At 38.6% G+C, this 25883-nt stretch overlaps 1 protein-coding gene across 2 annotated transcripts in view; it reads right to left on the bottom strand.

Annotated features, from left to right (window-relative positions):
• LOC124170624 (ubiquitin conjugation factor E4 B) overlaps positions 1 to 25883 on the bottom strand; it is a 302332-nt gene that overhangs the window by 2454 nt on the left and 273995 nt on the right. The window lies entirely within an intron of this gene.

Genomic DNA, 25883 nt, shown 5'->3' with positions numbered 1-25883 from the left:
TCAATGCTTTATTTTTTTGCTAGGTTGCCTATGTCCCAGGAAACGCAGGATTTTGGCGAGTAATTAAGATATTCATTAAAGGTTTCAAACAATATTTTAAATAATAACAGGAATAGTAGTACTTTATCAAGACACATAGGTCATATTGTTGATTCGACCCATATCTCTTTCAAAATTCTGAAGGAAAACGCCACCTCACTAAAAAAATGTTTGCTTTCCACTCGGCATTTACACTGCTATTATGGATTTCAGTCTGATGTAAAAATTCTAATCCATCAAACATGATGATGATGATGAATCAATCATTAACCTTGTAAATTCAATAGCTCTTGAAACCTGGGATGATATTTATGAAGCGGGGCATGCAAAAGACAAATTTAAAAATTCATTGATACCTTCACCATGCATTTCAATGCAGCTTTCCCCAAGAAATACCTCAGATGTAGACCAAAAGACTCCAAAAGAAAGCTCTACTCCCATGACCTAGTAGTTGAGAGTCGACGCCTACGAGAGCTTCATCAGGAAGCTAAATATGTTGATAATTGCCTAATGGCCTCTTACAAACAATCTCTTAAGGTCTTCAAAGAGCGAGTGAGGACACACCGCAAAATCAACAACGAGATGTACATCACTTCCTCGACCAATCCCATAAAATCAGCATGGGATGTTATTAAGTGCAACACCAAATCAGGTCAATATAATGCTATGCATGATAAATTCAATTTCAATGGTACCCTAACTACAGATCCTGTAATAATTGCTACCAATTTCAACTCAACTTTCAGCAGAAAAACCACTGACTCCCCTCCCCCATACCCCTTACTCACCAAAAGCTCTCCATCCTTTAGGTCCTTTTTTCTTTTTCCCACTTGTCCCAAAGAGGTTCAAAAAGTCATAGAATCCTTTCCAAATAAATGGTCCTCAGGTTTTGATGAAATCCCCATTCCAATCATCAAAGCAGCTAACAAATTCATATGCCATCCCTTGGCAGACATCATTAATTCCACTTTTGACAATGGATATTTCCCCAACTATCTTAAGTTAGCCCACGTTACCCCTATATACAAAAAGGGCTCCCGGTCAGATCCATACAACTATCGGCCTATATCCATTCTCTCATGCTTCTCAAAATTTTTTTAAAAAATCTTCTATAATCGTCTTGTAAGTTTTCTGGAACAACAAAAATTGCTTCATGAAAGTCAACATGGCTTCCGAAACAAAAAATCAACAATCACTGCCATATTCCAACTACTAAACTATATCCACAAGCCTCTAGATAATAGAAATTCCACTGTTGGCATATTTTATGATCTTAGCAAAGCCTTTGACAGTATTGATCATGAAATTTTGTACTTTAAACTCTCGAGGCTGGGTATCAATGGTAATGCCTTAATCTGGATAAAATCCTTCCTTACTAACCGGCAGCAGCAAGTCAAATTTAACTATCAAACTGCGAAAGGTCCCAAAATTACCCTATCAGAGCCACTAGAAGTTCATCAAGGTGTGCCTCAAGGCTCAATACTTGGACCCCTGTTCTTCCTAATATTTGTAAATGACCTTCCCAATTCAATTACTCTTGGGAAACCCCTCCAATATGCTGATGATACGTCATGTCTGCTACAATCAAAAAACTCCACTGAACTTGGATACCTCTGCAGAACCGCTGTCTCTGATATGAACGAGTGGTGCAGATCCAATGGTCTCACCATAAATTCCCTGAAATCCTTTCATCTTCAGTTCCATCACAAAAGAAGTCCTCCCTCTTCCAGCCTCCTACTCCGAGTAAGTGATAACTCCATCCTTCGTTCCCAAGCCATTAAGTTTCTTGGGTTAACAATCCATGAAAACCTGGATTGGTCTCACCATGTAAATAATGTTACAAAAAAAATAACAGCTGGCATCTTCCTCATTAGAAGATTAGCTCCAATCGTCACCTTAGACACCTTGAAATTACTTTTTCATGGTAAAATCCAATCCCACATCACTTATGGGATATTATTCTGGGGAAATGACTCTCTCTCCAGAAAGACCTTCTCTCTCCAAAAGCAAGCCCTAAAAGCTATGCTTCGTCTTCCCTCACCCAGTGAGAAATGGGTGGTGGAATCCACGTGGAGAATTAACGTGGATACAACATGTTTTTGGTCGTGGAATCAACGTGGATCCCACGTGGAAATTTGGTGGAAAAATTAAAACAGCAGTTGGTGCTGTCCTAAAACCATTAAAACCTCAACCACTCTATATCTAAACCTTCTATATATGTGTCTACGATTTTTCATGTGCTCTCATGGCTGCCTTTCCACGAATTATATAAAAATAGAATGTGCGATACATTTTCACATAACTAGCGTGGTTTCAGGATGATAAATGACGCAATGTCACCAGAGAGTTAAGTTCCACAAATTAGAAATTCTGTTTAACATTTTATGATAATCACCACAAATCCACTTGAAATCAACGTAGATTCCACGTGGGTCCAACCACTCAATATCCACCACCACCAAATATCCACCACTCAACGTGGATTCCACGTGGGTTCCACGTGGATTCCACCACCCATTTCTCACTGGGCACGTACCCCTGGCAGACCCCTATTCAAAAAACTGTCAATTCTTACTGTTCCATCCCTCTACATTCTAAACTGTGCCCTATTTGTAAAGCAATACCCAGAAGATTTCCCAGCTCACCACAAAGTACACTCCTACCACACCCGTAATCATAATAGCATTCACCTGCCCCATTATTCTCTGTCCTCATCTCAGCACGGTCCACTTCACTCAGCTTCAGTCATCTACAATAGCTTACCACTGAACATAAAATCCATTACATCCATATCCAATTTTAAAAAATGTCTAAAGGAGCTCTTAATTAAGAAAGCATACTACACCTTAGCAGAATATTTTGATATTGACTGTGATTGTTGTAAAATGTGACCCTATATTTTATGCCTTGTATATATTTATGTATGTATGTATACCTGACGATTTCTATGTTGCATAATGTAACCAACAGAAATAAAATTATATTATTATTATTATCATCATTTCCAGTACACGTATTCACGAGAGCAATGTGCATGTTGTGCCTAAAACAACCGCATTCGCCGGCGCAGTGACTGGTTGTGAGATGGATCACGGAGGCCAAAAATAGTCTATTACTTGAATTGTTCCTGTCTAATGAATATATTTTTAATATAATTGAGGTAGTGTGTAAAGCGTGAACAATGTTGCGTTAATCGTCAGTGGCACGCCCACTTGGATCTTCGCCTTCATATCTCTACTTACTTTCTCCAGGTAGCTCACTCTACCCCCATCCCTACCGTCATGTGCTAGCGGACAACCCAAGGCGCTCTGCAATATTCACGCGCATCTAGCCTGGATTCTTTTCTTCATGTTCAATTATTTTCAGTCCATCTCTCTAAGTTCTCAATGGTTTCTTTGGAGGGGCCATGGTTCGAAGACGAATAAAATTAAACTAGTGAAAATGAAACCTGACTTTATTAAATCTACATGGAAAAAACTCGCTGGTTCGAAGTCCAGCCACCCTGGAAAGTAGGGAACCACTCGTAGGAGGTGAAGTTCGGAACTAATGCTATCGCGTACGGGGGTACGCAGAGCATACTGCAGAGCGCGAAGCGTGACTATATGACTGCGCCATGAAATTTTTTACCCTAAAGATACCCATTCTTTTCTAATTAGCGTAGCGCCAGATGAGCAGATGAATTCGGATTGTTAGTAGGGAGAAACAAAAATCCTGAGAAGATATCCCTTCGTCAGTAACTCTGACAAGTGAGACTTATAGTATAGCTCGTAAATTGATAACTGATAACAACCTGACATCATGTTTTCGGAACAAAATGCAGAATTAGCTGCCGAGAAGCTCAGTTACGAGGATATCGCGTTTCGCCAAAAATCACCATCATATTTTTCCATCCATTTCCTTGCTTAAAATACGTTGTGTTTGGTCTTGTTTTTTTAAATTACGTGCAAATTACTAACATCTCAATCTAATAAAAGCATAATAGCAATTGCTGAATATCATTGTTAGATACTTTTTGGGCTAATAGGTGACTCATGCAGCAGTTGACCTCCAGGAACTGGGAACTTTGAAGGAGTTAGGCTGAAAAAGGTCAGTGGGTGAGAAGAGGGAGGAGCGCGAAACACATTTCTATTGTTCTCGTGTAACCCAATTTTTTTTTTCGAAGCTAAGGTCTTTGTAATACGATCCATGCGCGAGCTGGGACTTTTTTTTTTATTTTGAAGAAGAGGAAAGCGTCAGAAGGGGGGAGGCGAATGCTGAATGGAGGGGGATAAAGGACCTTGGGAAATGGTTCAAACGCAGGGAGTGTAGTGTCCACAGCGCATAGCAGGTTGTCAAGGCTAGCGGTCTTCCAATCACAGGATTGAGAGTGTTGAATAAACGTTCAAATTTTTCGACACAAAGGCCATCTAGATTTGGTTCCGAAAGTGGTTGCTGCAGCCAGTGGGAAGCCTAATTGGGTGGAAGGGGGACTAAGCAGTGACCTAGGGAGGGGAAACCAAGCCAGTCGAGGAAAGTAAACAAGCTGATGAGAAGTGGTGTCATATTTAAGGAGGGGGAGAGAAAAGGCCTGCGCTGGGGAAAGATGTTTTTTTCCTTCAGGCAACATTCGTTCCCATGCTTTTCTGACCCATGCGACGATGCTCGCCACAATGAATAGAAGTGCGCTCACTACGAACGAAGTTGAAAATTTCTGGGAAGGTATTCTTATCAAGATTGAAAGATTTTTAAGGTTTTGGACGAAATTCACGGCTTTTTCCAGGTTTTTTCACGGTAGACGAAATTCACGGCTAATTCACGGTTTTAAGGTTTTCACGGCTGAGTGGGAACCCTGTTGGACAATAATAATAATAACTTTTATTGTTCCTAGAATTCACACGTACCGGTGACATTAGAAGTCGTCAAAAAATAATAATAGTTGCAATAAATGAAGTATAGGAATATTTACAAATTAAAGGAAAAGTTACAATATTTTGTGGCTGATGGACAAAGATTACTCAGAGCCCAACGTGAAATCCTTCAGGCTATAGTAGGTAGTTGTTTCTCAGTACATTATTCTTCAGAGCATTCTTAATCGTACAGGTTGAAGACATTCGATACTATGTGGTAATTTGTTGCATATTTTTGATAGGGAGAATAAGGGTCCTTTTTGGCAGAAAGTGCTGGGGTAGTCTCTGAGGTGAACGTCATTGTGGTTCTGATTGCGTGATTATGAAGATAACTATTTTTTGACAGTATTGATGGTTATTTTTAACAAAAGAGGCACAATTAAGTACGTACAGTGATGGGAATTTTAGAATTTTCAAATTATTATAGAGAGGTTAGCCAGGAGATCGCATGGAAACTCTGGCCATGGCTTTCACTGCACGCTTCTGCATAGAGACAACTTTGTGGCAGCAGCTAGCATTACCCCAAAAGATGATGCCTTAAGTTAGGTGAGGATATATTTTGGCATAATACATCATATTATGTATTAATATGTAATATTTTATGAATTTCCTTTAAAAATTATGGAAAGAGTCATGATTTTATTGTAAAATAATTCTTTCATGTGATACTTCAGAGCATACTGCCATCATTGCTGTCCTTGGCAACAAATTAATGAATTTGAAGAAATGAAGCCAAGAATGTTTTGTTTTTCTGTGTTTTACTATTCATTCCACTCTCCTATACTCACTCAAGTATTCTATATATGTACTAGTAAGGAATATGTGCATTCTCTTGTCGGAAATTCACTTTGAATAAAATCACACCACCTGAGGAGCAGAATTATGCGAAAAATCCACAGAGAAAAAATCATTCACCTTAACCACGATTCGAACCTAGATCCCTCGATTTCAGGCCGAGTGCTTTAGCCAGTTAAGCTACTGAGGCATTATTCTTCCCAGTGGAAATAGGTGGACTGTACTGGACAAGGTGGTACTGACTACTGAGCATATTATGCCACAAGTGGTCCGAATGGTGTGCACGGTGCCACAGCCACAGGAGAGTAAAGCCTGAACTTTGAATACAAAGAGGTGTTCTCTCTTGATGAATTTAAGTATACAGGGACTACCTACGGTGATAACTTTACGGGAGTCACCTGCAATGCACAAATTGTGTGAAAAATCCACAGAGAAAAAAAATCATTTGCCTTGACCGGGATTTGAACCCGGATCCCTCGATTTACGGCCGAGTTTTTGAGGAGCAGAAAACTGACAGCTACAGCCTAAATCCTTATTAAGGGGCAAGAAGTTTCATAGGGAAGTGGAAGTGTCATTTACTATGTGGAGAGAATATTTTGCTGACATTCCTCTAAATGCATGTTTCTCACTGTTTCCGGAAAAGGAATTTTATCTTTTTTCATCCTCCAGTTCATAGAGCATTCCACATTCAGTTGACAGTACGGGTTCTTATGGAGATTCATTTCCCATGTTAATCTCCATAAGACCAAGAGGATGGTGTTGTCAATAGCAGCATAAAAATTAATAATGCGCTATGCACTATTTAACAATGTATTCTAATGTACAAAGAGATGCTGCATTCATCGGCGTCAATAGTTTTTACATAGTGCTGGGCATTCAGCCCCCACTTCCTCCCAGTCTAGAGTCAGCTCTCGTCGTGAGAGGACGTATCTCTAAGTCGCTCTCGTACTGGAATGCCGAATGCCTAATTGCTAAATGAGACCTTGCCATCAAACGGCAGTCGAAACTTGTTTCATGTGGTGAATGTCAAGAGGTGTATCACCTAACCTGTGCCAAAGTTACAGAGGTGGAGTTAAATGCTCTTGAAGAACAACAAAGATCCTGGTACTGCATTTCCTGTACTGCTGATGTGAGATCTTCCCGAGCGGATGACACCCCTGTGAGGGCAGCTTCCAACAAACCAGAGGCCCAAAGTGAGGACACCAAGTCTCTGCTGAGGGAGCTGTTGGCAAGGGTGAAGGCTATCCAGGACGAACAAGGCGAGGTAAAGAAAACTCTGTTGTGGTGCAAGGAGTCAATTGAAGAAAATACTAATGCAGTAACTGAACTGCATGCTGCCATTCAAACTATAAATGAACGTATCTATAATTTAACATGTGATGTTGTTCATGCTAACTTGCAGATGAGTCAGCTCGAATCCCACCTACACCAGCTTGAGCACGACTCACTAAGAAACGTGGTGGAGATCCATGGCGCTCCCCGAACAAACAGTGAATCACTTACAGCACTAGTTTGTCAAATCTGGGTGGCACTTGGCGTCACATTGAACAGTTTACATATTGATTATGTTTATGCTATTACATCACGTAATGGCACCTCGCAGCCTCCCACAATAATTGTACGCTTTGTTAGACAATGTGTCCCAAAAGAGCTGGTGAACAGTAGAAGAGTAAAGAAACGGAACTTTGAAACAAGGGACCTGGAGTTATCTAGCGAACATAGTCGCCCTATTTATGTTAACGAGTCTCTCACCCCATTCTATAGAAGACTATATGCACAAGCAAGGGAGTTAAAGAGAGCAGGTAAATTTATATTCCTGTGGATAATAAGTGGCAGAATTTACGTTCGCAAAGGCAAGGGGGAGGAACAGTAACAATTACTTGTCCTCAGGATCTCTCGATATTCTCAAAATGAGCGGTGACCAAAGTGAACTGTTGAAGGTGTGCCATGTGAATGTGCCACTGTGCCATGCCACTGTTCTGTCATATTGATGAATTTAGAAGCATTTCTCAAGCAAGCAACACCACTTAATTGCCGTCTCGGAGACATGGTTGAACAAGTAACATCTAATAAATCTGTAAGAAATTTAATCACAGCTAGTGAACTGTTGTTACAGCAAATAATAAACTGGTGTAATCACAATGAACTCGTATTAAATAGTAACAAAACACAAGCTATGTTTTTCTCAGAAAAATGTAATCAGTTTGTAAATAATAGTACTCTGTCTCAACTACAAAAGTTTAATGTTGTGAATAATTTTAAGTTTCTTGGAGTATATATTGAACAAAATATAAAGTGGGATGTTCATGTGTCATATTTATGTAAAAAATTGAACTCAAAATTTTATATATTGTCTGTTTTAAAACATACTGAAAGCCTTGAGGTACTGAAAACACTGTACTATGGTATTTTCTATTCTAGAATTTCATACGGGATTATATTGTAGGCAACTCCCTCCTCATTAAATACTGTACTTATAATACAAAAGAAGCTATTAAGAATGATTTGTCATAAACCTTTTCGTGCTCACTGTCGGCATCTTTTTCAGTCACAAAAAATATTAACTCTGCCTTCATTATTTATTTATTATTCCGTACTGCATGTAAGAAAGCATGAAGCTGATTTTATCTCAAATAAGAACTTCCATAACTATGAGACAAAAAGGTGTAATGATATGCATGTGCTGTCATCTACTCTTGCCATGTATTCTAAAGGGCCTCGTCATATGTGTGTAAAAGTGTACAACCACCTACCACAATTTATAAAAAAAGAAAAAACAATGGCTGTATTCAAGAATTTAGTCTATAATTATCTATTGTGTTACTGTTTTTGTAATGTAAATGACTACTTAAAACATCAGCAATGATTGTGTATGTCTTGCTAGCATTGATATGTTTTTTTTTTGCCGTGCCTTATATACTTGGAGCTTGCCTACAATGTATCCCTTGGGCTAATAAAAGTTATTATTATAATTACAGTAGACTCCCGATTCTCCTAATGGCTAATGATGGGGAGGGACGGCACGAATAATCGGAAAACACGGATAACCCAAACATCAAATCCAATGTCTTGTAATGATCATAATTTACGTAAAACAAACAATATATTATTATTTATGCCATTATTCTGCTTTATTAGCGTGCTTCCCGGACTCAATGAGAGCTTTCTTCGCCAGTTCGCGATCTTTTTAGCGGCAATAACATGGTTGTACTCGTATTATTAATGCTCCATGTAAGGCCTGGTTTCGAAAACCACACTATCGTAGCTGTGTGATCGCGGATACAGAAAAGTGATTTGCACAAACGCTTCAAAAAAACTGCTCGACGTCGGAAACTACACCGTCAGGCACCACGCCACGCAGTCGTGTCTCGCACAAGTTGCCCGGGTTGCAACTGCTGCCGGACGTGTATCCGTGATCACGGAGTGCGTTCGCGCACTGCTAGGCTTGGAAAACACGAACTCTGTGATCCCTTGAATGCAGCTAGCGCGCGATCGCTTCCGTTTTACGAACGGGATTCTGACGGAAATGATAAGCCTGGTGTATCCTAGCATTAATGCAGTAATTCCGATAATTTTGGGTCCAATTTTATTTTTTTATAAGATCGCGGGAAAAATTGAGCGAGAGTTAAAATCATGCACGGATAATCCGCAACCCGGATAAACCGCAGCCGGATAATCGGGAGTCTGCTGTATTACTAAAAAACCTTCAATAGAAGGGAATACCCTATCAAATATTATACTTGATTTATAAAGCAATGGGTGTAAGAAAGCCTCTCACCAAATTTTACCACTGAGCGCTGAATAATTTTGCCACTAGAAGAGTATAAAGTTTCAACTTGAACTTCCGCGCCAAAAACGTATTTCTCGGTCAACGCCATGTTGATGACGTGTGAACCTCATGATATCCGCATTGCTTGCATAAGGATTGCATTATCGTAGGCGTTATTTCGAGTATAAATAAATGGTAGATGAAACGGGGAATTTTAAATGAGTGGGAGGAAACCTTACGTGTACTGTTGTGTGCCTAATGTGAATCTACCTCTCGTTAAACACAAGAAGAGTATTTTTTTGTTGTGCCAAACGACCCAGACCGAGGAAGGCGGTGGTACGACGCTGCATGGAGACAGCATATTCCTTCAGAGATGGGCTGTTATAGAATTTGTGAGGGCCATTTTAATGTAAGTCACCTCTGCTTCTTAATGGGATTTAGTTTCCATTACTCCTTTTGTTGTCTTGGGCCACACATCGCAAAATTTTGTATGTTCTCAAATAAATTCACGCTCAACAGGAAATTTTACTTTTTAATTGCAAATATATCATTATGTTGGGTTTAATGATTATTTCGTGTGAATTTACTACATATTTTCCCCGGTTTTCACTCTTTGTTTCTATCTTGCACATTAAAAGCCAACTTCTGTACAGTTTTGATGCTAACCTGGCGATGTGTCAAATAGTACAAAGTAATAAATTATGATGACAAATTTGTACTCCAGGAAATACTACGATATCGTATTACTCACAGCAAGCAGAAATAAGCACATTTGAGTCACAGTGCCACCAGATTTATAAATAGAAGCACAAATAGTAAATAATAACTTTTCTTTCTTATTTAACTTTTCTAATCTTACAGCATAACAGAGAAACCAAAGGCAAAGGCGCACTGAATGAATACTAGCATATAGTTTGAACTATCATCAATCGAAAAAGAATAAGTGTCAAATTAAACAATGTATTGTGTGACTCCTCTCGCCAGACTTCAAACTGTACGTTAACGCCGACGTCAGGATTTTATCCACCATTTCTTTCTTAGTTTAAAAAAAATTGCATTAGCTTCAATGAAAGCATATTAGCAATGACAGCAAAATTACAAATACAAAAAACCTGTAAATAAGAAAGAAAACAAGAGAACAAGCTGAAAAAATTATGAAGGACAGTCCCGATCCTTCAACCTTCACTAGCACAGCTCAAATCGATGGCCTCTTGGCCGCCTCGGTAACATAAAATTACTCAAAAAATAAGTATTATAAAAAGTAAGGGTGGAAACCGGTTCAAGTATGCAGTAAATGCATACTAAATAATTATTACATCCTGCATAAATAGAAGCGGAATGATAAATTTGTAGTATAAAATAATTTATCCCTTTGAGTGCATATATATATTCACTCACAAGCGGAATGCTAGTGGAGCACAGCAGGAAACTACGAAAGGAGTATAGGATACTAAATTTCCTTTAGAAGCATAATTGGTGCCACAAACTTTGTCCTAAAACTTTTGAAAGTGACTGTACGTGTAACTCAGATGTAAATTTAACTAATGGATATTTTCACCTAAAAATCCTGATCTGATGACAACTGTTTACCATTTTTTTTAGTACGAAACTGACTTGAAGAATTATCAGGATCACAGCTGACCAAAGCGAGGCCTCTGCTTTAAAAATGCTGTTCCAATGAAACTTGAATGCTGATCCTAAAAGAAACAGAGAGAACCCCGAACTTCCTCACTTCAGAGAGAAAGAAAAAAGGTATAACTATAGCACATTTTTTTATTTATCTAATAATTTACATCCGGAAACTAAAAACCATTAATAAGTAAAGGATTTTACAATGGTATGTCCACAAATTGAAGCATCCACTTTAATTGCCGTGATTACTGTCTCTCTCAAAACTGTAAACATTTCATCTTAAGAAGTTTCATTTCAATGAAATGATTCGTTTTGGGACAAAAAAATTGTTCAGAGCCCCAGTTGATAATGTCAGTACATTTCGAGAATCAGCCAGAACAAAATTAACATTTTGTTTCACCATGATGATAAACTTTTGGCCACTATTTCCATGAACCCAATGTGTTTACGCTTCTTCAAGAGTTATTCCCATGGCATTCATAAGGTTTACATGTCACACAGCATCAGCCAATAGAAATACGTTTCGCGTCGTGGGCGTAGCCAAAGCTCCTAGCAGACTTTTTAAGCTACTTATCTCGGTTAAAAATCGAATTTGAGCTCTGAAATTTGGCGTGTGTGTTTTCCATTCAAATCTTTTTGGTTTAAAATAACAAAATACAATTTCTAATTTTGAGTGTTCCCTCCTATTGCAGTTGAATAGGATGGGTATGCATTGATTCGTAATGACCGTGTTGGAAGAGTGGGTGGTGGTGTCTGTGTGTATGTCCTGAACTCTCTCACGTATCGAATCTTAAGTGCCCCCGAAGGTGTTCTATTCAAACCTGAATACATGTTTGCTGAACTAGTGAGCCAATATGGAAAAGTGCTACCTGGGGTGCTTTATCACCCACCGAAATCTGGTTACCTGAATGAGGGGTTTGAGACCTCTTTGCTGACCTTTTTGCCTATATACACAAATGTTATATTGTGTGGTGACTTCAACTGTGATATGCTAAAAAAATCATACAATAGTACTTACATGAATAGAATAAAACCTCAACCAAAAACCTAAGACTTGCTAAAGACTGGCTCTTCTCTCAAGAAGTAGTTGAAAATTTATTTTGATGTTATTTATTTTAAACACTCATGTATCATTGACTGCATTTTATGTTAATTGGCATACATTTTGTTATTTGATAGTGGCTCAATTCTCGTCCTATGACCTTGGAGACCAATGAAAGCTCCTTCTCTTGTTTTCTTTGTATAAAGGTGTAAAAACAAAATGTAGGGGTAATAAATTATTATTATTATTAAATTTAATTTTTTCCTGTAACCTTTTGCTGGTACAATATAAAACTACACATAATTTAGCAAACAGTAGTACTTTTATCCATCTGTTTATTGCGGATGACATTGATAAAGTTGTAGAATATGGCCAGTATCTTGTTTAATTTTTTTCAGAACACGATTTCATATACATAAATATCAGTATAAGTTGAATTTTTACATACCAATAGAGCTGAGTTCACGTGATCTCTGCCATATTGATCACAGTAAGCTCCAAGAAGACTTTGTAATGATGAATTGACTTGACTTTTTTAACTCTCATTGTGTTAATTACAAAGTTGAGATTTTCAACGAAAATGTAACATACTTGATGTTCACGGCCCACAGCGCAAGGGGATTAATAGATGACCCCAGCCCCCTGGATAACTGAAAATATAAGACTTATGATGACGCAAAGGAATCGCATACGGAGAAATTTCCAAAGAACCCGTCTTCCCGTTCTTCACGAACAATACAAATTGCTCAGAAATCGTGTGAAACAAACACTCTAGAATGCAAAAATGAAATATTATCACAAATGTTTTCAGGATAAATGGGACGCTCCGTTAACCTGGCAAGAATTAAGGCTGCTAGGTCTTGCGAAAAGCCGGAAAAACTCTTGCGATCTAAATTTTAATCTTGATGAGCTCAATACCTTTTTCCTAAGTACACCAAACGACGAAGGCCAGGATGTTGTAAACACAAGGATTAATGCAGAGGCTAGTTTGCATGATAAATAAGAACTGACATCAGAAAATGGATTTAATAGACTGTACCTACCACATTACACGCTGGAAGGGTTACTTTGGAATTTAAAAATGATTAAAACTAATGCTAATGGTGTTGACGGGATCAATAATAAAATTTTAAAAATTCTAACCCCTGTCGCTATGCCCGTGATACTTGATATGTTCAACTGCTCATTAAATTACTTGACTTTCCCGACTCTCTGGAAGTCTTCACAAATTCAGCCGATTCCTAAAATTTCTCAACCAAAAGTAATGTCAGATTTTCGGCCAATCATGCTTCTAAGTACACTGTCAAAACCTGTTGAGTGATTTGTACATGATGCCACCGTGGAGCACCTCACTAGAAACGGCCTGTTAGTTCAATATCTGTCAGGATTCAGAAAAGGAAATGGTACTCAGTCTGACCTTTTAAAAGTAACGGACGATACTAGACTCACAATTGAGCATAAAAAGATAACCTTGCTGGATCTATTAGACTTTACAAAAGCCTTCGATTCGGTGAATCACGAAATTCTAATAAATCGCTTGAATGATGTTGGACTATAAATTCAGCCATGCTGTGGTTCCTCTCTAACAGGAAACAAGCCGTTAGAGGACCGAAAGGCGAGCTTTCAAACCATTGTCCTGTAACCAAAGGAGTGCCACAGGGGTCAATCCTTGGACCCCTTCTGTTTTCTATTTATGTCAATGATCTTTCTAAAGTTATCTTAAGATGCAAATACCACATGTACGCTGATGATCTTCAGATCTACATTGACTGCTACCCCTCTGATGTGACTGAAGCCATTAATAAGGTGAATGATGATATTCGAAATATATGTAAGTGGTCACAGGAAAACTGTCTGCAACTAAATCCCAGCAAGACCAAAAGTATCATCATTGGTAGTAATGTTTATGTTAATAGAATTATACTTAATGCCCTGCCAAAGATAATTGTTAAAGGTGTCGAAATTCATTTTTCTGATAGTGTTACTAACTTAGGAGTTACACTAAATAAAACCTTATCATGGAATGAACACATAAAATCCATTTTGCATAGGGTCTTTAAGACTCTATATCAGTTAAAAAATTTAGACACCTTATCCCCATCCCTCTTCGCTAAAAATTAGTTGACAATCTTATTTTCCCTCACGTAGATTATTGCTACGTGGTACATTCTGACCTTACAAATGAACTAAATCTGAAACTGCAGAGGATTCAGAATTCCTGTATAAGGTATATTTTTGACATCACATATTATGAACATGTGACACCATATTTTGAAAAACTAAGATGGTTAAAAATACAAGATAGGCGCCTACTTTATAAGGCTACATTTATGTACAAGTTAATTACGATTGAACTTCCCACATATTTACACAAAAATATACAATATAATGCTACAACAAATAAACACCCGACACGCCATATGGAAGAACTCTACATACCATACCATAGAACATCCATTTACGCTAAATCTTTCTATATCACCTCCTGCGACATATGGAATAAATTGTCATGCGATTTAAAAAAAATCTAAAAATGTAAGACAATTCAAAAAGAAATATAATGAAATATTGCTACATGTAAATTGAATATTGTAACTTAACCGATTATTGTGCTGATGCGAAAGTCAATAAAATCAGAAGTATTTATGAGTTCATACGTTCGTTGTGCTGATAATTATATATACATATGTTTTTTTTTTGTTCTACCCTGTCATATATTTAGTTGCATTCTGTGAAATCGATGTATAATGTAAATCTACTTGTTCTTGTAATATGTCTGACTCTTTATATTTATAACCTTTATATTCCTAAGGGAGAAACTTGTACCGGAATATTAAATTTCATTTTCTATTCTATTCTAAGGACGATTTGCAATTGCACATGCACAGACAGAAAAAGGGCTCATAAAAGGAGCATCGCATGTGTTTCTATGCAAGAAGAACTCAATGGATGAGCATGACAAAGTTGATGTCAAATGTTACCAGAGCTGGTTTGAGCACTCACATCTTGCAAACCTAACCGAAGGCTCTATTGTATTGGTACATCATCAAAGCATTTTTCCAAGCATTTTAAGCCGTCCAAAAAGTAGCATTTTGGGATCTCCTCTATATAGGCATTATTTTGGGCTATGACCAACTCCTTAGACATTAACCTTTGTCCACCAAGCTATTTTTTTGAAGTTGGGAAATGAGAAAAAGTCATTGGAGGTCAAATCTTGCCCATACAGAAAGTTTTGTAACGATTTGAACATAAATTCCATAATTTTGGTCAATAAAACTGTGTAGGTGTGCAACCATGCATTGTCTTATCTTTTTTTGTCTCTTTCAAATGCGGATGCTTGTCTTAATTTCTACCATCAACTGATCCAATAACAAGGCCTTTTCTCTTTTTTTAAGTAACTGATGTAGATTATTCTGCATGCATCCCACTATGTCATTGCCGTGACCTGACCTCCATTTTACCATCATCACCTACTTTGGAGCCTGTTCTCTGTCAGAATTCCATTCTTTCAACTTTTTTTGTCTCTGTGGTGTAGTGTTGAATCCATATTTCAACAACATCTATATACAGATGTGGAAAATCCTAAGGACTGTGGTGGAAAGGCACCAAAACACACTCGGAGTTCACCACACGATTATGTTTATTCTCCACTGCGAGCAAACGTGGCAGCCATATTGTCCACATTTTTTTCACACCCAATTTTTCGTGCAATCTTAAGGCGATTGTGCATTGCGATATTCCTGTGGCATCAACTACATCGTGCACTTTGATTTGTCTGTCACTGAAAACCATATTGTGGATTTTGTCAATCAATTTAGGGATAGACACTTCCACAGGGCACCCGGAACAATGCTCATTTTTTGGATGCACGGCCACGTTTAAATTCATTCACCCAATTGTAAATAAGTAGTTGCAATCAAAAGAACAGATATGACATGAACTTCATAAAGGTCAGCTTTGATTTCTTTAGGCATTAACTAGAAATGGGTCGAATAGCAGATTTCTCGAACTCGAATATTGAATTCGAATCATAGCTCGAATATTCGAATACCTCGAATTTCGAATACATCGAATACTAGAGTTGCGCAAAGTATATTAAACGAGCGTTTCTTCTTCTATTTCCCTTGATGAATGCATAAATGAAAAGGTACACAGTGGAACCACTGTCTATCGTTTTTCAAGGGGATGGACGAAAAAAACGATGAATGCAGCAGGAAACACAAGATATTGGGGAGTAAGTTTGATTTCCTTTAAAGGATTCCAACAGGAATTTAGCTGATTAATGGAATATTTTAATTTTATGGAAACAATTGGGCATATAGTTGATTCAACTAACATCTCTTTCAAATATTATAAGGGGACACACCACCTCACGAAAAAATGACTGCATGCCGTCACGACATTTACACTGCTACGATGGATTTCTGTCTGATGTATACATTCGTATCTACCAAACGCCATTTCATCGGCACGCCCATCTGATACTCGGCTTCATCCAACTTCTTATTTTCAACAGGTAGCTCGCTTTAACCCCACTCCTACTATCAAGTGCTAGTGGACAATCCAAGGCGTTTTGCAAAATACATGCACTTCTACACCAGATTTTCTTCTTCTTCAATTATTTTCAGTCCATCTTTGGAAGTTCTCACGAGATAAGCAGATGAATTCGAATTGCTAGCAGGGAGAAATCAAATATTCTGAGAAAATATCCCTTCGTCTGTGACTGTGACAATAGAGACTTTTAGCATAACTCATGAATTGTAACTTGATATATGTTTTCGGAAAAAATACCACATCAACTTCCGAGAATCTCAGCTGCGAAGATATCGAGTTTTGCCAGAATGCTAAGTCTCCGTCCTATTTTGAAATTTATTTCCTAGCGTAAAATGCTTAAATAAAGTCAGAAATGTGTCGCGTTTGGTCTTATTCTTTTTTAAATTAAGCGCACATTACTAATATTTCAATCCAATAAAGATGTAATATCGATTGCCAAAGTTAGACACCTTTTGGGCTAATAGATGACTCATGCAGCAGTTGACCTCCAGAAATGGGGAACTTCGAAGCAGATAGGCAGAAAAAGGTCAGTGGGGGAGAAAGAGGGCAGGGTGAAACACGATTCTATTATTCTGCTGTAACTTGATATTTTATTTTTAAGCTTTTCATTTATGGTCTTTGTAATACGAACCCTGCGCGAGCTGGGGCCTTTTGTTTGATTTTGGAGAGGAGGAAAGCTTCGGAGGAGGGGCCGAGGGCTGATGGATGGAGGGGGTAGTGGATTTTGGGAATTGTGCTAGGTAGTTACTATCCCACGGCACTGAGGTTCTCCTGGTGGGGGAAACCGGGGATTTTCAGATTTTTGCATCCGATCATTTTCGGTTCCCTACGTCGAACTCTTTTCACTCTAATCAGCTAATTTGATGTAGTTCGTCAACTTGCCTAAAACGGAGCTGCATGCATGGAACGACTAGTTTTTTCTACATTTTTCCGAGTCAACTACCAACGACGCACGTGTGACAGTGTATGGCGCGAAATTCAAAGTATTTGAGATTGTACCTTAAGCATAATTATTTCGAATATTTTCGAATTCGCGGATACTATTCGCACATCTCTAGCGTTAACCCTTTTAAAAACAACTGTTTGATCACTGCACGAAACTTACTTTTATACATTTTCAGAAACAAATGAAAGTAGCTCACTTCAATTGGCAACAACAATGAAACTATGGCACGAATACAGCTGAAATTCTTACAGCTGATTAATCAAGAGTTCTGCTTTCTGGGAAAAATTACTTTTTGATATTAAGAGAACAATATCTCGGAAATTTTAAGGACTTATTGAACAACCCTCGTAAAGTGAAGACGAGAACAAAGCCATATAAACATGGGCATTAGTGATAGATAGCTGCGTGTGTTGGAAATACTTCAAAATAATTGTATTAAATGTAATAATTATACATTAAAGACAATCATGCAAACTGCACACATATTACAGCTACATTCATAGGGGAAAGGGAATTTTGGCTCCCTGATGCCTTAGGTTCTTTGTAGAACAGGCATTTGTCTATATTGTACTCCCCTCTTATCCATAAACGCTTTGCTCACGATTGCAAATAAATTGGAAGCATCAGTATCGAGAGGTTTTTCATTTTTCAGAAGTGACATAATTACTAAAATGCAGCAACAATACGGCGAGTGAAGAGTCTGAAGAGGTTTCTGGATGAGATGTGGATAAATTGGGGCTACCCACTTGTTTTACATTTGAAATGTTTTGGATGTGTTACTACACATTTGAACAAAAGTGTATCATTGCTGGCAGTTACAAGAGAAATCCACGTGTTGAGCAAACAAATTTGAATTTTTATATGAATAAACCTATAAGATATTAAAAAACTAAACTTGGAGATTTGACGAATTTAAGTATACCGGGACTAGCCACGGTGATAACCTTTACGGGAGTCACCCGCAATGCACAATTGTGCGAAAAATCCACAGAGAAAAAATCATTCGCCTTGACCGGGATTCGAACCCGGATCCCTCGATTTCCGGCCGAGTGCTTTAGCCAGTTAAGCTACCGAGGGGCTAGTCCCGGTATACTTAAATTCGTCAAAGAGAGAACACCTATGTGTGTTCAAAGTTCGGACTTTACTCTCCGGCTGTGGCGCCGTGCGCACGATTTGGACTTGGACTGCTCGTCGCATAATATGCTCAGCAGTCCATACCACCTTGTCCGGTATAGTCCACCAATTTCCACAGGGAAGAATGACGCCTCAGTAGCTTAACTGGCTAAAGCACTCGGACGGAAATCGAGGGATCCGGGTTCGAATCCCGGTCAAGGCGAATGATTTTTTCTCTGTGGATTTTTCGCACAATTGGAGATTTGAATTTGCACTGAACTACCTTATATGAACTGCGAACTTAACTGCGCCTTCTGTGAACTTAACTTGAAGCAAAAAATAAATTTAAACCACTGGTTAGTATTAATCAGCATGTCAAGGAAGTGGACATAGTCATAGAGTTAATTTTCATTAAAAGCCAACTATCCATCTGATATAACCATCATTGTCTTATACAACACAGCCATTCATGGCAAACAAAAGCCAGGGCCAAAAAAACGATGCAGAATACGGAAGGAATAGAAATTTCATCACATTCAGAAGTGGCGATAAATTTTATTTTCCTTCACTTAATTGCTATTTTTTTAAATTACAGATTTTTCCTTATTCAGCTTGTGCATATTGAATAAGTACATACATAGAATAACAAAAGACTTTTCCTTTAATATTGCATCAAAGGTATTTTAGTTTATGCAAAAAAATTTCTTTATTTACGTCATCTTTCATGCGCTCCCAACTCCTTTTTGAACTACACCATTTTAGTCCTCTGTTATGTGTTGTTGCATACACTGAGAGGATGCTTGCCTGCAGAGCAGAAGCTTAATAATAATAATTAGCAACACTGTTCTCGATAAGGCCTGTACTGTCAACTAAATGTGGAACGCTCGACAGTACATAGGACTCTGGCACATGGTACTTTAAGTCCAGCAGTACAATGATAGATTTTTACTGCTTTTCTTACTATCTGCAGTTTTTCATGAAAAATGAGTGGACTAGGTCAACCTCAACAGTTCACTTTGATAATTCATACAATCAAGCTTCCAATATACAATGAACTTGCTGTTATAATCAGTGGCCACCAACCTCAGCAACTTACTTGTGCACACAAGATTAATGGTAGCAACTGCAACTGCCCACCTTGGAGAACTGTGACCAGCAGGGAATAATCCCAGACACAGGAGTAATAACTTGGCTGGAGATTGATGATTTCATAGCCATTATGTGCATTTCCTATCAATATCATTTAAAATGGAAATAACCGGCCAAGACTCATGAAAGATTCACAAACTGATTTTGGCACCATTATTAAGGAGAAATACGGGCAAATGTATAGAAATATAGGAAAATATATTATGAGGAAAGATGAGAAAATGCTGTATGATCTCAGGGTTGGCATAAAAAAAGTCATAGATGAAGAGATAGATAGAGGTGTTTTCTAATTTTCACTCCCTTCCTGTCCTCATTAACAGTCCTCAACATTTATTTTAAGTGCTTAGTAAGCATCTAATATTGCATAAATAGTTAACTTGAAGGCACAACTCACACACACAAAGACCTGAATTTCCACACCTGAATGCTACACCAGCCATATCAACTCCACACCCACATGGTAAGAATCCACACAAGCATCCACACCCCATCCAGAAAGAAAGTTCACAAGGACACTTCAAGCATACGTATTTTTATTGATATTTGTGCACCTAGAAGATAGTGAGGGGATCCACATTGCACAGCAGAGGATGCATAAGAAAATTCTGCACTAACAGCACATAATTGCCTCCACCACCATCCCCAGGTGATAAATGCTATTATCAAATATTTGACATAGTATGATAAAGCTGAGATTCATCCAATCCACTACATACAATCAATCAACAGAGCCATTACTGTGGCAATGCATCATCTCACTAGCCATATCACACATCTGCATCAATGTATGCACCGAAACAACACAATGCAAAATAAAGGAAAGACAAAAACTTATACAAAATGCCAACACTAGAGTTTTGAAAATTTCCCAGCTAAATTAACAAGATTTATATAAGAACGAATTTGCTGCTTTAAAATTTTTATTCAGTAACTGCCGCAAGTCAAGGAGAGCATGAGGGTTGCACTGTTTTCTATTGTTTGTCACTGGTGTTGGGTGCAAGAGGACAAATTCTTGACACTATTTTCATGAAATTCAGCGTCAGGTACCTTAGAGGTTCCCTCTCTCACACAAACCCACCCACCCACTTGCAGTCCTCTCACACACTCAACTTGCTCTTTTCATCTCATTCAAGGGGGACTTCTGCACTTGTTTCATACACCATACCTTTTGATTGTGGAATGGGAGTCCAAGGCAGGCGGATCAATCCATACATCCCATCTATACTCTACACAATTCTATTGTGATTTAAGCTATCAAAGTTGGCTTTCATCAGATCTACTTTTAGTCAATTTCTAAGGAAGAGAGCAAGTTGACCATTACGAATAACTCCAGCCTACAATTTTGCATCTTCCCATTACATGTTGTAACCGATGCTGCTTGGTGCGGTTCATGGGCATTCAAAACGGCGTTCACGAGGTAGGGAAGGCTGACATAATTTTGTATGTGAATGCGTGTGACGATGCAGAGAAACGTGAACGAACCCAAGTGCAGTGTATTTCCCCCCCCCCCCTCCCACGATTCTTCCGCCCGCTTTCCAAGAGTGGAATTTTCCGTGTGGACATGATCAGTGCCAGGTTCACCTCATCCCCCCCAAGAAAACAACACCTGGCCGCAGCGATCGGAGGGTGATGCAATTTGCCACCCCCACCCTCCACAAACTTTGGCAAAATTCCCCCCCCCCCCCCCCCAATGGACGACATTGGTAGGGAAACCCGCCACTCCGGGTTTCCCCACCAACCCCAACCCCAGAAAGTTGACCTCGCCAAAAGTGGTTATAAAAGCCAAGTAGAGCCGGCTAGATGAAGCATTATTTGGCATGGAGAGGCAGCCGGAGGCAAGGTTGCTCAGCAGAGGTGCATCCCTGCAGTCCCGTGGAAGAGAGAGAAAGATAAACGAGGCGTGGAGATTGACAGAAAGGTGAAGGACGGCGACAGCGAGGAAAGAGGAGACGCACCGCAGATTTCCCGTGTGCAAAAAAGAGGAAAGTCACTCCACGACGCCCAAGTTCAGAGATTCTCTCAGCCCACAGTGAAAGTAGATGCAGCGACCCTGACCGGAACCAGCCAAGGAAGCCATCTCCATCCACGACACAGAGAGCCGATAAGTACTCTTGTCACCCTACATTCTGCCACCCCCCTGAATTCAGAAGATTCCCGAAGAGCCCCATTTTCCCCCATTCAAGACCATAAGAATCATGAAAATATTCCCTTGCATTTTTAAAAATTTTTTTGCCCTCCTCTTTTCCCCGTGTGTGCGTGAATAATTGTAGTATTTAGGACAGACTGTTTAATTTAATATTGGCGTTGTTTATAGTTCACCTGTTTCGTTTTTGTATTCATGCCAAACATTTGTTAAAAGCAGAGTTTTTGACTAATTGTTCTTTTATTGATTGGAAATTGTTTTCATTATTATTTCACTGGCCAGTAGCAGTAGTTTTTTTAGGGTTAAGAGAAACGATCAATTTATGTGTTTTATTGTATACTTCAAGATTGATTTGTGCATTAAATGTTTTGTTGAACTCGTGACTTGCAGCGTAAGCCTTCGTTATTCTGTTGAATCTGTGTTAGAGTGCGCAGTGTCCATCCTAGAAGTGAATTCACAAAAATACATTATTTGTGTGATATATCGTTCACCAAATGGTGAAGTTCGTGACTTCTTAGACCTTTTCTCAGAAACTGTTAATTTCCTCATCTCTAAAAACACAGATGGCATCATAATTTTTGGTGATTTTAATATTGATCTATCAAGCAACTCCCCTCATAAGTCATCCTTTCTCAATGTGTTATCATCCTTTGGTTTAAATGTCATGAATAGTGAACCAACCCGGTTAACCTCCCACTCCGAAACCCTCATTGACCTGATAATTAGCAATCTCCCTAAGTTGTGTTTCTCCTGTACTACTTTTGATTCCCTTATGTCAGACCATCTTGCAATTAATGTCAACATAAAAATCAAAACCCACACCCCACCTCGTCTTGTACCTATGTCTCAGCGAGCTTTCTCAGACTCTGCTATGGAAAAATTCCTTCATGATCTATCTCTAGAAAATTGGGAAGAGATATACTCAAGTCTGGATTTGAACTCAAAACTTAGTGCCTTTCTTAACATTTTTCATATCTATTTTAATGCAGCTTTTCCACTAAATGTGAAAAAAAGCAGAATCTTCCCTCTAAAGGAAAAGATATATTCTGAGAATGTTCTTAAAAGAGCCGCTAATGTACGCAACCTTTACTCCCTGATAAAAAGCGGTAAAAATGAATTGATTCCCAGTTACAAAGTAGCCAGGAAAGACCTTAAATCTATGGTATACAATGAACGTAGGATTAAAATTGATACATACATAAAAAACTCAAACAACATTATAAAGGCTTCATGGAAAGTGATCAAAGATAACACAAAATCCTCCTGTGGAACCCTGACCCCCTCCCCGATCTTCTTTAATGGCACTCCTTGCTCTGATCCATCAATCACTGCAGACAGCTTCAATAAACAATTCTGTTACTCACCCTCAACCCTGAATTCCACAATTGATTTCAAAGTAGTCAACCCCGAACAGAGTATTTTTCTCTTCCCAAGCACGCACACTGAAATTATTCACATTATTCACTCCTTCAAAAATAGTTGGTCAGCAGGTACTGATGGTATACCCATGCCTATAATTAAGCATGTTGCCAAAGTCATTGCTGGTCCCCTTTCTGACATATTTAATACCTCCATATGCTCTGGAGTCTTCCCAGACCTTTTCAAATATGCTTCAATTACCCCAATTCATAAGAAGGGCCCTCTAAATGACTCGGCAAACTACAGACCTATATCTGTACTGTCTGCCTTCTCAAAGATATTCGAAAAACTCTTTTACCATCGTGTAATGAGTTATCTCAAAACCTTTAAAATACTGAAAAATGCCTAACACGGTTTCTGTAAATCCAAATCCACAAGTACAGCCATCTTTCAGTTATTAAACCAACTATGCACAGCTTTTCAGGAACGCAAATTAGCAGCTGGTGTTTTCTTTGATCTAAGCAAAGCCTTTGATCGAATTAATCATGCAATTCTCCTCTCTAAACTGCAGTCAGTGGGCATCTTGGGGAAAGCTCTCTCCTGGTTGTCATCATACCTAACTGACCGTCAGCAATTTGTCAAATATACCTCCAGAACAGCAAAAAGCATTACAGTAGTTAAGTCAAATCCCCTTACTGTGAAAGCAGGAGTACCACAGGGTTCTATACTAGGGCCATTGCTATTCCTAATTTTCATTAATGACTTGCCAGACAAACCCCTCCTCCAAAATGCCATTCTATATGCAGATGACACCTCAATCATTTCAAGTGAGGTAAATAGGAGCGACCTAGTTAATACCACACAAAGCAGTATCAACAGCATGTCAGAATGGTGTCATGATAACGCCCTTCAAGTCAACATTGACAAAACAGTTTTTCTTCAGTTCCATGGCAACCGGTCCCCATGTACCTCAAGTATGATCTTAAATGTTGGTCCTCACGTGATTTCCCGGGCACATTCAACAAAATTATTAGGTGTTATCCTCACTGACAACCTTGACTGGTCATCACATATTGATTATATAATGAATAAACTATCCACTGGCATATTTATTATAAGAAAGCTGGCTGAAGTAACTACCATTGATACTCTGAAGATGATATATTATGACAAAATATATCCTCACCTAACTTATGGCATCATCTTTTGGGGTAATGCTAGCTGCTGCCACAAAGTTTTCTCTATGCAGAAACGTGCAGTGAAAGCCATGGCCAGAGTTTCTATGCGAGCACCTGGCTTACCTCTTTACAATGATCTGAAAATACTAACATTCCCATCACTGTACATACTCAACTGTGCCTCTTTTGTTAAGAATAACCCTGAATACTTTCCAAAAAATAGTTCTCACCATAATCACGCTACCAGAACCACCAATGACATTCACCTCAAAGACTACCATAGCACTTTCTGCCAAAAAGGACCCCTTTTCTCCCTATCAAAAATATACAACAGACTACCGTATGATATTAAATGTCTTCCACCTACACCATTCAAGAATGCTTTGAAGATATATTTAATGGAAAATAACTATTATAGCCTGAAGGATTTTATGTTGGGCTCGGAGTAATCTTTGCCCATCAACCACTAAAATTGTAACTTTTTTCTTTTATCTGTAAAAATTGTAAATGTTATATCACTTCATTTATTAGTAACTATTACTTTAATTATTTACTTTATTTTGACGACTTCCAATGTCACCGGAACATGTGATCTCTAGGAACAATAAAAATTATTATTATTATTTTATGCACGCCAGCCCTCATTCAGCAATAGAAACCCACCCCACCCCCACTTTCTTCTTTGTTCCCCCCACTACTTCCCCTTCCTTCCAACCCACGACCCGCCCGTCTTGGACGATCCCTCCAAACAAACCCTCCCACACCTGACAGAGGCGGGTCACAATATGTATATGGTTAATATGACCTTGATACATACTTCTGGAAGAGAGTAAATTACAAGAAGTGACTGAGGATTAATTGGATAGTGGTAAGTAATATGTAAAATTCTTCCCCCATAAACACATGGCTAACTAGAATAAAATAAAACTGCATGTAATACAATAAGATCTAATTTTCACCTTGCTGGCTGGCTGGTAAGACAGGCAAGTAATAAAGTAAGCTTTTATAACACTAATAATTTCGTAAAACTTGCTTTTTTTACCCCCAGGTAGAGTGGTCCCTCAGGACCAGGTCCCCACATGCGCTTACCCCATCTACATCTGCTATCTGCCACTTACCACTACTATGCCCTAAGGATTTATTTAGCAGTTGAGAGAAGAGGTTTATCCCGTATGCTGTAATTTTATAGACTCATAATTTTTACCTGCACCACGTGGGAAGGAATGTAAAACCAGAGTGATCATTTAATTCTTTAAATGAGCAAAAAACCCAGCCACT

This window comes from Ischnura elegans, chromosome X (assembly GCF_921293095.1).
Source record: "Ischnura elegans chromosome X, ioIscEleg1.1, whole genome shotgun sequence".
NCBI classification, from domain to species: Eukaryota; Metazoa; Arthropoda; class Insecta; order Odonata; family Coenagrionidae; genus Ischnura; species Ischnura elegans.
This window is presented reverse-complemented; position numbering and strand designations above follow the sequence as displayed.